Raw genomic sequence first — 12,175 nt, 5'->3', positions numbered from 1 at the left:
AGGCATCTCGGGCCGAGACAAAAAGAGACTGAACAAACTGGTGAGGAGGGCCAGCTCTGTCCTGGGCTGCTCCCTGGACTCTGTGGACTCAGTGGGGGGCAGAAGGATGACGGCAAAACTGTCATCAATGCTGGACAAACCAGCCCACCCATTCAATGACACTCTGAGAACACTTTACAGCTCCTTCAGTGACAGACTTTTACACCCTCGCTGTACGAAAGAGAGATTTCGCCGCTCCTTCCTGCCGACTGCTGTCAGACTTTTTAACAAGAACATTGGGTCAGGCCTACAAACGGGAGGGCATTAGTGCAATTGTGCAGTCCTAGGATGCAATATTAACTACTACTGTACTTTCAGCCAAGGGTGTACTTAAATATTGACCAATGATGTATTTTGTTTACCATTACAGTATTCTTATTACAATACTTCTATCACTGTAGTATTTCTACCACTGCAGGATGTTCACTATTACAGTACTTTTATCATTGCAGTACTTTCATCATTGCAGTATTTTTCTATCGTTGCAGTACTTTTACTATTACAGTACTTTTACCATTGCAGTACTATTACCATTGCAGTACTTTCATCATTGCAGTATTTTTCTATCGTTGCAGTACTTTTACTATTACAGTACTTTTACCATTGCAGTATTTTCTATCATGCAGTACTTTTCTATCATTTCAGTACTCTTACCATTATAGTACTTTTATCATTGCAATATTTTTATGATTGCAGTATTTTCAATCATTCAGTAGTTTTTATCATTACAGCGTTTCCCCCTCCGTATAATGGACAAACATTAGGAGTGTTTCCTTACACTTAGATACGTTTATACTGTGTATATTTGCATGCTTTTTCTGAATGTCTGCTGCTAATGTTATACATTAACGGCTACATTACGCCGCCGACTCTGTGTGATCTATATCTTTGCTGCTGTAACACCTCAAATTTCCCCATTGTGGGACTAATAAAGGACATCTTATCTTATCTTATCTTATCTTAAAAACGGAAAAATAACCACAGTCAGGTTGCAGAGCAAATGCAAATGGAGAATGTGGGCATTGATCCCACTACCTCTCACATGCTAAGCGAGCGCTCTACCACTTGAGCTAATTCCCCACACAATTCCAGGGAATATCACCATCATTGAAAATTCTAAATAATCATCAAAGACGGACGGAAAAATAACCACTGTCAGTCTGCAGAGCAAATGTAAACGGAGAATGTGGGCATTGATCCCACTACCTCTCACATGCTAAGCGAGCGCTCTACCACTTGAGCTAATTCCCCATAAAATTCAAGGGAATATCACCATCATTGAAAATTCTAAATAATCATCAAAAACGGAAAAATATCCACAGTCAGGTTGCAGAGCAAATGCAAATGGAGAATGTGGGCATTGATCCCACTACCTCTCACATGCTAAGCGAGCACTCTACCACTTGAGCTAATTCCCCACACAATCGCAGGGAATATCACCATCATTGAAAATTCTAAATCATCATCAAAAACGGGAAAATATCCACAGTCAGGTTGCAGAGCAAATGCAAATGGAGAATGTGGGCATTGATCCCACTACCTCTCACATGCAAAGCGAGCGCTCTACCACTTGAGCTAATTCCCCACACATTTCCAGGGAATTTCTCCATCATTGAAAATTCTAAATAATCATCAAAGACGGAAAAATAACCACAGTCAGTCTGCAGAGCAAATGTAAATGGAGAATGTGGGCATTGATCCCACTACCTCTCACATGCTAAGCGAGCGCTCTACCACTTGAGCTAATTCCCCACACAATTCCAAGGAATATCACCATCATTGAAAATTTTAAATAATCATCAAAAACGGAAAAATAACCACAGTCAGTCTGCCGAGCAAATGCAAATGGAGAATGTGGGCATTGATCCCACTACCTCTCACATGCGAAGCGAGCGCTCTACCACTTGAGCTAATTCCCCACACAATTCCAAGGAATATCACCATCATTGAAAATTCTAAATCATCATCAAAGAAAAATATCCACAGTCAGGTTGCAGAACAAATGCAAATGGAGAATGTGGGCATTGATCCCACTACCTCTCACATGCTAAGCGAGGGCTCTACCACTTGAGCTAATTCCCCACACAATTCCAAGGAATATCACCGTCATTGAAAATTTTAAATAATCATCAAAAACGGAAAAATAACCACAGTCAGTCTGCCGAGCAAATGCAAATGGAGAATGTGGGCATTGATCCCACTACCTCTCACATGCGAAGCGAGCGCTCTACCACTTGAGCTAATTCCCCACACACTACACAAGAATATCACCATCATTGAAAATTCTAAATAATCATCAAAAAAGGAAATATATGCACAGTCAGGTTGCAGAGCAAATGCAAATGGAGAATGTGGGCATTGATCCCACTACCTCTCACATGCTAAGCGAGCGCTCTACCACTTGAGCTAATTCCCCATACAATTCAAGGGAATGTCACCATCATTGAAAATTCTAAATCATCATCAAAAAAGGAAATATATGCACACGCTCCCTCTGATAAGCAAGACCAAATGGAGACTGAGCACATAGATCCCACTACCTCTCACATATGAAGCGAGCGCTCTACCACTTCAGGTAATTCCCCACACATAATACAAAAATATCAATAAAATTCTAAATCATTATCAACCACAAATGGAAAACTCAGCTGGCAACGCAAATCAAAGTGGAGAATGTGGGCATCGATCCCACTACCTCTCACATGGAAAGCGAGCGCTCTACCACTTGAGCTAATTCCCCACACATTTCCAGGGAATATCTCCATCATTGAAAATTCTAAATCATCATCAAAAACGGAAAAGTATCCACAGTCAGGTTGCAGAGCAAATGCAAATGGAGAATGTGGGCATTGACCCCAATACCTCTCACATTCTAAGCGAGCGCTCTACCACTTGAGCTAATTCCCCACACAATTCCAGTGAATATCACCATTATTGAAAATTCTAAATAATCATCAAAAACGGAAAAATATCCACAGTCAGGTTGCAGAGCAAATGCAAATGGAGAATGTGGGCATTGATCCCACTACCTCTCACATGCTAAGCGAGCGCTCTACCACTTGAGCTAATTCCCCACACAATCGCAGGGAATATCACCATCATTGAAAATTCTAAATCATCATCAAAAACGGGAAAATATCCACAGTCAGGTTGCAGAGCAAATGCAAATGGAGAATGTGGGTATTGATCCCACTACCTCTCACATGCAAAGCGAGCGCTCTACCACTTGAGCTAATTCCCCACACATTTCCAGGGAATTTCTCCATCATTGAAAATTCTAAATAATCATCAAAGACGGAAAAATAACCACAGTCAGTCTGCAGAGCAAATGTAAATGGAGAATGTGGGCATTGATCCCACTACCTCTCACATGCTAAGCGAGCGCTCTACCACTTGAGCTAATTCCCCATAAAATTCAAGGGAATATCACCATCATTGAAAATTCTAAATCATCATCAAAGACGGAAAAATATCCACAGTCAGGTTGCAGAGCAAATGCAAATAGAGAATGTGGGCAATTGATCCCACTACCTCTCACATGCTAAGCGAGCGCTCTACCACTTGAGCTAATTCCCCATACAATCCAAGGGAATATAACCATCATTGAAAATTTTAAATAATCATCAAAAACGGAAAAATAACCACAGTCAGTCTGCCGAGCAAATGCAAATGGAGAATGTGGGCATTGATCCCACTACCTCTCACATGCGAAGCGAGCGCTCTACCACTTGAGCTAATTCCCCACACACTACACAAGAATATCACCATCATTGAAATTTCTAAATAATCATCAAAAACGGAAATATAATTACAGTTAGTCTACAGAGTAAATGCAAACGGAGATGGAGAATATGGGCATTGATCCCACTACCTCTCACATGCGAAGCGAGCGCTCTACCACTTGAGCTAATTCCCCACACACGACACAAGAATATCACCATCATTGAAAATTCTAAATCATCATCAAAAACGGAAATATATGCACAGTCAGGTTGCAGAGCAAATGCAAATGGAGAAAGTGGGCATTGATCCCACTACCTCTCACATGCGAAGCGATTGCTCTACCACTTGAGCTACTTCCCCACGCAATTCCAGGGAATATGACCATCATTGAAAATTCTAAATAATCATCAAAAACGGAAAAATAACCACAGTCAGTCTGCAGAGCAAATGTAAATGGAGAATGTGGGTATTGATCTCACTACCTCTCACATGCTAAGCGAGCGCTCTACCACTTGAGCTAATTCCCCATAAAATTCAAGGGAATATCACCATCATTGAAAATTCTAAATCATCATCAAAGACGGAAAAATATCCACAGTCAGGTTGCAGAGCAAATGCAAATAGAGAATGTGGGCAATTGATCCCACTACCTCTCACATGCTAAGCGAGGGCTCTACCACTTGAGCTAATTCCCCACACAATTCCAAGGAATATCACCATCATTGAAAATTTTAAATAATCATCAAAAACGGAAAAATAACCACAGTCAGTCTGCCGAGCAAATGCAAATGGAGAATGTGGGAATTGATCCCACTACCTCTCACATGCTAAGCGAGCACTCTACCACTTGAGCTAATTCCCCATAAAATTCATGGGAATATCACCATCATTGAAAATTCTAAATCATCATCAAAAACGGAAAAATTACCACAGTCAGTCTGCAGAGCAAATGCAAATGGAGAATGTGGGCATTGATCCCACTACCTCTCACATGCAAAGCGAGCGCTCTACCACTTGAGCATATTCCCCACACATAATATGAAAATATCATCATTAAAATCGAGATTATCATCAATCACAAATGGACAATTCAGATTGCAACGCAAATCACATCTCACATGCGAAACGAGAATTCTACCACTTGATCTTATTCCCCATACAATTGCAAGGAATATCACCATCATTGAAATTTCTAAATAATCATCAAAAACGGAAATATAATCACAGTCAGTCTACAGAGGAAATGCAAACGGAGATGGAGAATATGGGCATTGATCCCACTACCTCTCACATGCGAAGCGAGCGCTCTACCACTTGAGCTAATTCGCCACACATTTCCAGAGAATATCTCCATCATTGAAAATTCTAAATAATCATCAAAGACGGAAAAATAACCACAGTCAGTCTGCAGAGCAAATGGAGAATGTGGGCATTGATCCCACTACCTCTCACATGCTAAGCGAGCGCTCTACCACTTGAGCTAATTCCCCATACAATTCATGGGAATATCACCATCATTGAAAATTCTAAATCATCATCAAAAACGGGAAAAAATCCACAGTCAGGTTGCAGAGCAAATGCAAATGGAGAATGTGGGCATTGATCCCACTACCTCTCACATGCAAAGCGAGCGCTCTTCCACTTGAGCTAATTCCCCACACATTTCCAGAGAATTTCTCCATCATTGAAAATTCTAAATAATCATCAAAGACGGAAATATAACCACAGTCAGTCTGCAGAGCAAATGTAAATGGAGAATGTGGGCATTGATCCCACTACCTCTCACATGCTAAGCGAGCGCTCTACCACTTGAGCTAATTCCCCATAAAATTCAAGGGAATATCACCATCATTGAAAATTCTAAATCATCATCAAAGACGGAAAAATATCCACAGTCAGGTTGCAGAGCAAATGCAAATGGAGAATGTGGGCAAATGATCCCACTACCTCTCACATGCTAAGCGAGGGCTCTACCACTTGAGCTAATTCCCCACACAATTCCAAGGAATATCACCATCATTGAAAATTTTAAATAATCATCAAAAACGGAAAAATAACCACAGTCAGTCTGCCGAGCAAATGCAAATGGAGAATGTGGGCATTGATCCCACTACCTCTCACATGCGAAGCGAGCGCTCTACCACTTGAGCTAATTCCCCATACAATTCAAGGGAATATCACCATCATTGAAAATTCTAAATCATCATCAAAAAAGGAAATATATGCACAGTCAGGTTGCAGAGCAAATGCAAATGGAGAATGTGGGCATTGATCCCACTACCTCTCACATGCTAAGCGAGCGGTCTACCACTTGAGCTAATTCCCCATACAATTCAAGGGAATATCACCATCATTGAAAATTCTAAATCATCATCAAAAACGGAAAAATAATCACACGCTCCCTCTGATAAGCAAGACCAAATGGAGACTGAGCACATAGATCCCACTACCTCTCACATATGAAGCGAGCGCTCTACCACTTCAGGTAATTCCCCACACATAATACAAAAATATCAATAAAATTCTAAATCATTATCAACCACAAATGGAAAACTCAGCTGGCAACGCAAATCAAAGTGGAGAATGTGGGCATTGATCCCACTACCTCTCACATGCTAAGCGAGCGCTCTACCACTTGAGCTAATTCCCCACATAATCCCAGGCAATATCACCATCATTGAAAATTCTAAATAATCATCAAAAACTGAAAAATAACCACAGTTAGTCTGCCGGGCAAATGTAAATGGAAAATGTGGGCATTGATCCCACTACCACTCACATGCTAAGCGAGCGCTCTACCACTTGTGCTAATTCCCCATAAAATTCAAGGGAATATTACCATCATTGAAAATTCTAAATCATCATCAAAGACGGAAAAATATCCACAGTCAGGTCGCAGAGCAAATGCAAATGGAGAATGTGGGTATTGATGCCACTACCTCTCACATGCTAAGCGAGGGCTCTACCACTTGAGCTAATTCCCCACACAATTCCAAGCAATATCACCATCATTGAAAATTTTAAATAATCATCAAAAACGGAAAAATAACCACAGTCAGTCTGCCGAGCAAATGCAAATGGAGAATGTGGGCATTGATCCCACTACCTCTCACATGCAAAGCTAGCGCTCTACCACTTGAGCATATTCCCCACACATAATATGAAAATATCATCATTAAAATCGAGATCATCATCAATCACAAATGGACAATTCAGATTGCAACGCAAATCACATCTCACATGCGAAACGAGAACTCTACCACTTGAGCTTATTCCCCATACAATTGCAAGGAATATCACCATCATTGAAATTTCTAAATAATCATCAAAAACGGAAATATAATCACAGTCACTCTACAGAGGAAATGCAAACGGAGATGGAGAATATGGGCATTGATCACACTACCTCTCACATGCGAAGCGAGCGCTCTACCACTTGAGCTAATTCCCCATACAATTCACGGAAATATCACCATCAATGAAAATCCTAAATAATCATCAAAAACGGAATAATAACCACAGTCAGTCTGCAGAGCAAATGGAGAATGTGGGCATTGATCCCACTACCTCTCACATGCTAAGCGAGCGCTCTACCACTTGAGCTAATTCCCCATACAATTCACGGAAATATCACCATCATTGAAAATTCTAAATCATCATCAAAAACGGGAAAAAATCCACAGTCAGGTTGCAGAGCAAATGCAAATGGAGAATGTGGGCATTGATCCCACTACCTCTCACATGCAAAGCGAGCGCTCTACCACTTGAGCTAATTCCCCACACATTTCCAGAGAATATCTCCATCATTGAAAATTCTAAATCATCATCAAAAACTAGAAAATATCCACAGTCAGGTTGCAGAGCAAATGCAAATGGAGAATGTGGGCATTGATCCCACTACCGCTCACATGCAAAGCGAGCGCTCTACCACTTGAGCTAATTCCCCACACATAATACGAAAATATCATCATTAAAATCAAGATCATCATCAATCACAAATTGACAACTCAGATTGCAACGCAAATCACCTCTCACATGCGAAACGAGAACTCTTCCATTAGAGCTAATTCCCCATACAATTCCAGGGAATATCAGCATCATTGAAAATTCTAAATAATCATCAAAAACGGAAATATATCCACAGTCAGGTTGCAGAGCAAATGCAAATGGAGAATGTGGGCATTGATCCCACTACCTCTCACATGCAAAGCGAGAACTCTTCCACTTGAGCTATTTCCCCATACAATTCAAGGTAATATCACCATCATTGAAAATTCTAACTAATCATCAAAGACGGAAAAATAACCACAGTCAGTCTGCAGAGCAAATGTAAATGGAGAATGTGAGCATTGATCCCACTACCTCTCACATGCTAAGCGAGCGCTCTACCACTTGAGCTAATTCCCCACACAAATGCAGGGAATATCACCATCATTGAAAATTCTAAATCATCATCAAAAACGGAAAAATAATCACACGCTCCCTCTGATAAGCAAGACCAAATGGAGACTGAGCACATAGATCCCACTACCTCTCACATATGAAGCGAGCGCTCTACCACTTCAGGTAATTCCCCACACATAATACAAAAATATCAATAAAATTCTAAATCATTATCAACCACAAATGGAAAACTCAGCTGGCAACGCAAATCAAAGTGGAGAATGTGGGCATTGATCCCACTACCTCTCACATGCTAAGCGAGCGCTCTACCACTTGAGCTAATTCCCCACATAATCCCAGGCAATATCACCATCATTGAAAATTCTAAATAATCATCAAAAACTGAAAAATAACCACAGTTAGTCTGCCGGGCAAATGTAAATGGAAAATGTGGGCATTGATCCCACTACCACTCACATGCTAAGCGAGCGCTCTACCACTTGAGCTAATTCCCCATAAAATTCAAGGGAATATTACCATCATTGAAAATTCTAAATCATCATCAAAGACGGAAAAATATCCACTGTCAGGTCGCAGAGCAAATGCAAATGGAGAATGTGGGTATTGATCCCACTACCTCTCACATGCTAAGCGAGCGCTCTACCACTTGAGCTAATTCCCCATAAAATTCAAGGGAATATCACCATCATTGAAAATTCTAAATCATCATCAAAGACGGAAAAATATCCACAGTCAGGTTGCAGAGCAAATGCAAATGGAGAATGTGGGCAAATGATCCCACTACCTCTCACATGCTAAGCGAGGGCTCTACCACTTGAGCTAATTCCCCACACAATTCCAAGGAATATCACCATCATTGAAAATTTTAAATAATCATCAAAAACGGAAAAATAACCACAGTCAGTCTGCCGAGCAAATGCAAATGGAGAATGTGGGCATTGATCCCACTACCTCTCACATGCGAAGCGAGCGCTCTACCACTTGAGCTAATTCCCCACACACTACACAAGAATATCACCATCATTGAAAATTCTAAATAATCATCAAAAAAGGAAATATATGCACAGTCAGGTTGCAGAGCAAATGCAAATGGAGAATGTCGGCATTGATCCCACTACCTCTCACATGCTAAGCGAGCGCTCTACCACTTGAGCTAATTCCCCATACAATCCAAGGGAATATCACCATCATTGAAAATTCTAAATAATCATCAAAAACGGAAAAATAATCACACGCTCCCTCTGATAAGCAAGACCAAATGGAGACTGAGCACGTAGATCCCACTACCTCTCACATATGAAGCGAGCGCTCTACCACTTCAGGTAATTCCCCACACATAATACAAAAATATCAATAAAATTCTAAATCATTATCAACCACAAATGGAAAACTCAGCTGGCAACGCAAATCAAAGTGGAGAATGTGGGCATTGATCCCACTACCTCTCACATGCTAAGCGAGCGCTCTACCACTTGAGCTAATTCCCCACATAATCCCAGGCAATATCACCATCATTGAAAATTCTAAATAATCATCAAAAACTGAAAAATAACCACAGTTAGTCTGCCGGGCAAATGTAAATGGAAAATGTGGGCATTGATCCCACTACCACTCACATGCTAAGCGAGCGCTCTACCACTTGTGCTAATTCCCCATAAAATTCAAGGGAATATTACCATCATTGAAAATTCTAAATCATCATCAAAGACGGAAAAATATCCACAGTCAGGTCGCAGAGCAAATGCAAATGGAGAATGTGGGTATTGATGCCACTACCTCTCACATGCTAAGCGAGGGCTCTACCACTTGAGCTAATTCCCCACACAATTCCAAGCAATATCACCATCATTGAAAATTTTAAATAATCATCAAAAACGGAAAAATAACCACAGTCAGTCTGCCGAGCAAATGCAAATGGAGAATGTGGGCATTGATCCCACTACCTCTCACATGCAAAGCTAGCGCTCTACCACTTGAGCATATTCCCCACACATAATATGAAAATATCATCATTAAAATCGAGATCATCATCAATCACAAATGGACAATTCAGATTGCAACGCAAATCACATCTCACATGCGAAACGAGAACTCTACCACTTGAGCTTATTCCCCATACAATTGCAAGGAATATCACCATCATTGAAATTTCTAAATAATCATCAAAAACGGAAATATAATCACAGTCACTCTACAGAGGAAATGCAAACGGAGATGGAGAATATGGGCATTGATCACACTACCTCTCACATGCGAAGCGAGCGCTCTACCACTTGAGCTAATTCCCCATACAATTCACGGAAATATCACCATCAATGAAAATCCTAAATAATCATCAAAAACGGAATAATAACCACAGTCAGTCTGCAGAGCAAATGGAGAATGTGGGCATTGATCCCACTACCTCTCACATGCTAAGCGAGCGCTCTACCACTTGAGCTAATTCCCCATACAATTCACGGAAATATCACCATCATTGAAAATTCCCAATCATCATCAAAAACGGGAAAAAATCCACAGTCAGGTTGCAGAGCAAATGCAAATGGAGAATGTGGGCATTGATCCCACTACCTCTCACATGCAAAGCGAGCGCTCTACCACTTGAGCTAATTCCCCACACATTTCCAGAGAATATCTCCATCATTGAAAATTCTAAATCATCATCAAAAACTAGAAAATATCCACAGTCAGGTTGCAGAGCAAATGCAAATGGAGAATGTGGGCATTGATCCCACTACCGCTCACATGCAAAGCGAGCGCTCTACCACTTGAGCTAATTCCCCACACATAATACGAAAATATCATCATTAAAATCAAGATCATCATCAATCACAAATTGACAACTCAGATTGCAACGCAAATCACCTCTCACATGCGAAACGAGAACTCTTCCATTAGAGCTAATTCCCCATACAATTCCAGGGAATATCAGCATCATTGAAAATTCTAAATAATCATCAAAAACGGAAATATATCCACAGTCAGGTTGCAGAGCAAATGCAAATGGAGAATGTGGGCATTGATCCCACTACCTCTCACATGCAAAGCGAGAACTCTTCCACTTGAGCTATTTCCCCATACAATTCAAGGTAATATCACCATCATTGAAAATTCTAACTAATCATCAAAGACGGAAAAATAACCACAGTCAGTCTGCAGAGCAAATGTAAATGGAGAATGTGAGCATTGATCCCACTACCTCTCACATGCTAAGCGAGCGCTCTACCACTTGAGCTAATTCCCCACACAAATGCAGGGAATATCACCATCATTGAAAATTCTAAATCATCATCAAAAACGGAAAAATAATCACACGCTCCCTCTGATAAGCAAGACCAAATGGAGACTGAGCACATAGATCCCACTACCTCTCACATATGAAGCGAGCGCTCTACCACTTCAGGTAATTCCCCACACATAATACAAAAATATCAATAAAATTCTAAATCATTATCAACCACAAATGGAAAACTCAGCTGGCAACGCAAATCAAAGTGGAGAATGTGGGCATTGATCCCACTACCTCTCACATGCTAAGCGAGCGCTCTACCACTTGAGCTAATTCCCCACATAATCCCAGGCAATATCACCATCATTGAAAATTCTAAATAATCATCAAAAACTGAAAAATAACCACAGTTAGTCTGCCGGGCAAATGTAAATGGAAAATGTGGGCATTGATCCCACTACCACTCACATGCTAAGCGAGCGCTCTACCACTTGAGCTAATTCCCCATAAAATTCAAGGGAATATTACCATCATTGAAAATTCTAAATCATCATCAAAGACGGAAAAATATCCACTGTCAGGTCGCAGAGCAAATGCAAATGGAGAATGTGGGTATTGATCCCACTACCTCTCACATGCTAAGCGAGCGCTCTACCACTTGAGCTAATTCCCCATAAAATTCAAGGGAATATCACCATCATTGAAAATTCTAAATCATCATCAAAGACGGAAAAATATCCACAGTCAGGTTGCAGAGCAAATGCAAATGGAGAATGTGGG

General features: G+C 40.7%; 1 protein-coding gene and 5 non-coding genes across 6 annotated transcripts in view; all 6 read right to left on the bottom strand.

Annotated features, from left to right (window-relative positions):
- mmp11a (matrix metallopeptidase 11a) overlaps positions 1–12,175 on the bottom strand; it is a 66,432-nt gene that overhangs the window by 17,497 nt on the left and 36,760 nt on the right. The gene's annotated exons all lie outside the window — the stretch shown is intronic.
- On the bottom strand, positions 2,707–2,779 carry trnag-ucc (transfer RNA glycine (anticodon UCC)). Its single transcript has one exon. It is a non-coding gene; the product is annotated as a tRNA-Gly (tRNA).
- trnaa-ugc (transfer RNA alanine (anticodon UGC)) lies at positions 3,208–3,280 on the bottom strand. Its single transcript has one exon. It is a non-coding gene; the product is annotated as a tRNA-Ala (tRNA).
- Positions 4,552–4,624, bottom strand: trnaa-agc (transfer RNA alanine (anticodon AGC)). The gene has a single exon. It is a non-coding gene; the product is annotated as a tRNA-Ala (tRNA).
- trnaa-agc (transfer RNA alanine (anticodon AGC)) lies at positions 8,755–8,827 on the bottom strand. The gene has a single exon. It is a non-coding gene; the product is annotated as a tRNA-Ala (tRNA).
- On the bottom strand, positions 11,996–12,068 carry trnaa-agc (transfer RNA alanine (anticodon AGC)). Its single transcript has one exon. It is a non-coding gene; the product is annotated as a tRNA-Ala (tRNA).

The sequence above is a fragment of the Idiotropiscis lumnitzeri genome, chromosome 1 (assembly GCF_059441095.1).
Source record: "Idiotropiscis lumnitzeri isolate Australia: NSW breed Sydney's pygmy pipehorse chromosome 1, RoL_Ilum_1.0, whole genome shotgun sequence".
In the NCBI taxonomy this organism is placed as follows: domain Eukaryota; kingdom Metazoa; phylum Chordata; class Actinopteri; order Syngnathiformes; family Syngnathidae; genus Idiotropiscis; species Idiotropiscis lumnitzeri.
Note: the sequence above shows the minus strand (reverse complement) of the source record. Positions and strands in the feature narration are given on the sequence as shown.